Raw genomic sequence first — 5193 nt, forward strand, 5'->3', positions numbered from 1 at the left:
TTTTTGCACTTTTTTCATGAAAAAGTACTCAAAATTCATACATATTGCTATTTGAATTCCTTAACTTATCACTCGAGACTCGAAATAACTTTTGATCAACCGGAAGTGGCCTATTATCAAAATGATTTAGAAACTATATATTTTTGGAATCAGTGTGCAAGAAGCTATCATATGAGACTGGAAGAAATTTATTTCACTTTAAGTAGAAAATTATTTCCCTTATTTCATTCAAAAGTATATCGAAACTACTTATGTATCGCATCAGTATAAAGAAACTAGCTTCTTTTCAAAATTCCTTTGATGTGGAAAGACCTTCAATTGCTCTCTGAACAATTGGTTTTTAATTAATTTTTTTCTTTGGCCTATTTTTGTTCTTGCGATAAATATTTGTTTCGCAATATGTCACTTAGATATTTGGTATATGATATCGAACAGTTTATGCTCCTTTGAAATTTACCCTGCATAACCGAATACCTTTCATTGTAGGAGTTATCTCCTCAAATACTGTTTTCATTGTGTCCACTACTCCTTCCCAACCGTAAAAGATTACGACAAATTTATTTTATAAAATTGCTTGTTATATCTTTCGCTTGAATTGTTGTATTTTGACCGAAACGATATGAACACTCCATATGAGAGTTATTTCCCCTTATGCATTTGATATAAGTGATATGCATTTCTATCTTGTAAAACATAAGTGATAGAGACCTAGGATCTTTTGATTTGAGGTCCTTGGTCCAAAAAAATGGGAATTAGGTCAAGGTCAAAGTGTAAGGTCATATTCTAAATTTTGAATTTGTCTTATTTTAACTTATTTCCAAAAACTATATAAGATATCGACAAATATTTACTAAATTGATAGTTGTGACATAACCTAACACATAAATTTTGATTGCAAGGGTACGTTGAACGTAAAAGAAAGTTTTCTCCCCTCTTGTATTTAAAAGTATGCGTATGGTGATATAACTCATTAACCAAATATAATTAAGACCTATTGTCCTTGTACTTGAGGTCCTTGATTGATAACCTTGAAATTGATCTCAAGTTCAAAGCTAAATTTGACGTTCTATATTTTGACCTCTGCTTTTACCTCGTATGTATACATGATAAAGTCATGAGACTTTTTGCAATAGGTTTCAAACCATTTAACCTTAAAAAATACAAAAGTGACCTTGTGTAAACCGGAAGTACCTATTTTTTCTACTTTAATATATTAAAGTATATAGAACTAGATATTTTTGAAATAAGTGTCAAGTAAATTTTCCAATAGTATCGGAAGTAACATTTTTCAAACCGGAAGTAACAAATTATCTCCCTTATTTAAAACAAAATTGTACAGAAACCATATATTTTTGGAATCAGCGTACAAAATGCTATCCTTTGACGATTAAAATGACATTTTAAACCTAATCTTACTATTTTGATATTAAAAGAAAGTGTTTTTGGTGGAAAGACCTTCAATTGTTCTCTGAACAATTGGTTTTTATTTATTTTTTTCTTCTGCCGGCTGAGATGATTTTTTTGTCTTACAACATATCGAATGGTTTTTGGCCAATGATGTACAGTTATGGGGGTTTCAAAACTCACCCTGTGTGACCAAACACTTATTCTATAAGGATTATCTCCCCGTGTCCTCTTTTTCTTGTTATCGCTATATCTCTAAAACCGAAACAGATTTTAACAAACTGTTTTCTCCAAATTGTTCGTCTACTCTTAAGAATGATTCGGTAAATTTGACTGGACTGATCGGAACACATATCTTATGGGAATTATTTCCCTTTGAAAATTTAAGATAGGCGATATGTTGGATCAGTTCTTACGTTTTAAGTCTTACAGGTCTACAGTCTTTTGATATGAAGTCCTTGGTTCATTTGAAAGAAATTGAGGTCAATGTCATGTTATAAATTTTGAATTTTGCTTGTTATCGTTATTCAAAAGAAACTGTTACATTAAATGATATAATGTGTTTGCCAAATAACTGTTTACCATAAGGTGCAACTTCAACCTATTTAAGTTGTATAGTTTTGGTTAACCCTTAAAGGAGTTTTCGCCCCTTATGTATTTGAAATCAGTATTTCTCCACAACCATACAAGTGATTGACCTGGGGTCTTTTGATTTGAGATCAGACATATGACCTTGAAATTGAGGTCAAAGGTCAATTTAATAATCTAGATTTTGACCTCTGCTAAAAATTCATACTGGTTCATTATAAAACAATCAAGTCTTTTGCATTTGGTTGAAGACATTACATCATGATCATTTATCAGGTCAACCGGATGTTACCATATTTTTAACTGGAAGTAGCCTATTTCAGACTCATCCTCTGAAAAAGTACTTAAAAAATCTTATATTTCTTTATATCAGTTTGAAGTAACAAATTACATCAACCAGGAGTGACATTTTCCAACATCGTTTTTTAATTTCATTCTAATTATCGAAGTGGAAAGACCTTCAATTGTTCTCGGAAGAATTGGGTTTTTGAATTAGTACACATTTTTCTGTTTGTCATTTTTTTATAACTCTCATGTAAAGTACATACCCGTGATGTCAACAATATAATGTAAGCATAAATAATTTGGATTGAGACGTAAATTTATAAAATCTAATTCAAATGTGTTTGTCAATTAGAATAAAAATCAAGCGGATTAATTGGGTCTTGTGTTTTTTTTTTTCCATTCAAGTTTTTTTTTTGTGTTGGGGCGGGGTCAGGCCTCCATTATAGTAGAATGTGTTTTTAATACATAGCATTTTTCTGATTCTTCTTCGCTGTCTAGTACTGAGGTTGCTTATAAAAAAGAAGATGTGGTATGATTGCCAATGAGATAACTATCCACAAAAGACCAAAATGACACAGACATTAACAACTATAGGTCACCGTACGGCCTTCAACAATGAGCAAAGCCCATACCGCATAGTCAGCTGTAATAGGCCCCGATATGACAATGTAAAACAATTCAAACGAGAAAACTAACGGCCTTATTTATGTAAAAAAATGAACGAAAAACAAATATGTAACACAAAACAAACGACATACACATTTCTTGTACCCACACCTGTTTATTAAACTAGATTATTTTGGGAGACTCGATTGTTCAAAGTTGACTCCGGCTTTGACCTGGAAATCAATCTGTAGATATCTCTGGTCTTTTTCCGCCGGAAAGCCCAGTCACGGTTTCTCTCCGAGTACTTCGGCTTCCTCCAACATAATAACGAGTTTCTCGGTGTCCGAACACTTCCTTGGTGTTGGGTTGGGGATGGTCTGTAGTGATGGATTATATAAAAGTCAGTGACGCATCTCCATTAATCCTTATAGGAGTGTACACGAATTCCACTGTACCCTCTACTAGTCGTATTTTTATAAGGTTGCATCGTATATTAGAGGAATTTACGTACTGTAAATACATACTTTAACTTGTCAATCCTTTCAACCAAATATACATATGAATAAATTGTCATTTATTTGCATACACTTATGAGACTTATCACCACATTTGTACTTGCAGCATGAGCAACACAACGGGTACAACATGGGGATCAGGATCAGCTTACCCTTTCGGAGCACATGAGCTCACCCAACGGGGGGGGGGGGGGGGGCGTGTTTCTTTTTTTTATCTACGAAATATGTGAGTCCTTTTCCTCAAACACTCCAAATGATAGTCCAAAATATCATCATTTCATTTGCCATTCAAGTCCTTGTTGTGCAGGCGGGTTTTGGTTTTGAATTTCATCTATTATAGATAAAACTGCGCAAATACTGATAAGTAAATAGTTTTAATAAACGTATAACAGACACAAATGCTGATTGGTCAAAACAAAACGACTATAAATGCTTAACCAAATGAGTGGTCCTTTCCCGTAAAAACTCATTTACTGATTTTAATTTTCAACGGTATATTTATTCACTATGTAAATATTTTGATTCAAATATACATGCAATCAAACTCAATTATATAAAGAAATAAAGTAATTTTTTAGAGCTAATTTCTAAATGCTTGTAGATTAATAGTTTGGTTAGCTTGCAAGCTTGCTGACTTTGTTATTTGTAAAAAGTGTGCTCTAGCATTGTAATTTAGACTGACATACGAAACAATATCTGAATGCGGAGCTAAACATTATTTTCAAATTTAGTAATTTAATAATGTCTATTTAAATCTAAATACAAAGTATACAGGTCGATCCCGCCCATCTATATTGTTTACATATGTCAATCTTGATTGCAAACATTTATACAAAAAAAAGCAAGCCAACCAAAGTCTTAAATTTGAAGTTTTAGGAAATTAGCTCTGAAAACAAGAATGTGTCCAAAGTACACGGATGCCCCACTTGCACTATCCTTTACCATGTTCCATGGACCGTGAAATTGGAGTCAAAAGTCTAATTTGGCTTTAAAATTAAAAAGATCATATCATAAGCAACAAGTTTTCTAAGTTTCAAGTTGATTGGACTTCAGCTTCATCAAAAACTACCTTGACCAAAAACTTTAACCTGAAACTCCCACTTTTATTTTCTATGTTCAGTGGACAGTGAAATTGGGGTCAAAAGTCTAATTTGGCTTAAAATTAGAAAGATCATATCATAAGCAACAAGTGCACTAAGTTTCAAGTTGATTGGACTTCAGCTTCATCAAAAACTACCTTGACCAAAAACTTTTACCTGAAACTCCCACTTTCATTTTCTATGTTCAGTGGACAGTGAAATTGGGGTCAAAAGTCTAATTTGGCTTTAAAATTAAAAAGATCATATCATAAGCAACAAGTTTTCTAAGTTTCAAGTTGATTGGACTTCAGCTTCATCAAAAACTACCTTGACCAAAAACTTTAACCTGAAACTCCCACTTTTATTTTCTATGTTCAGTGGACAGTGAAATTGGGATCAAAAGTCTAATTTGGCTTAAAATTGGAAAGATCATATCATAAGCAACAAGTGTACTATGTTTCAAGTTGATTGGACTTCAGCTTCATCAAAAACTACCTTGACTAAAAACTTTAACCTGAACGGACGGACGGACGGAGCCACAGACCAGAAAACATAATGCCCCTCTACTATCGTAGGTGAGGCATAATAACTTTACCCTTGTATACACTTTTGCATACTAAACATATTTTCCATGTCAAGGGGATAACATGCTTTATATTACAGTTTTGGAGTTGACTTTTGAAATTAAATCTTAGGCAAGGCTAATATACAAATAA

This window comes from Mytilus edulis, chromosome 11 (genome assembly GCF_963676685.1).
Source record: "Mytilus edulis chromosome 11, xbMytEdul2.2, whole genome shotgun sequence".
Classification (NCBI taxonomy): domain Eukaryota; kingdom Metazoa; phylum Mollusca; class Bivalvia; order Mytilida; family Mytilidae; genus Mytilus; species Mytilus edulis.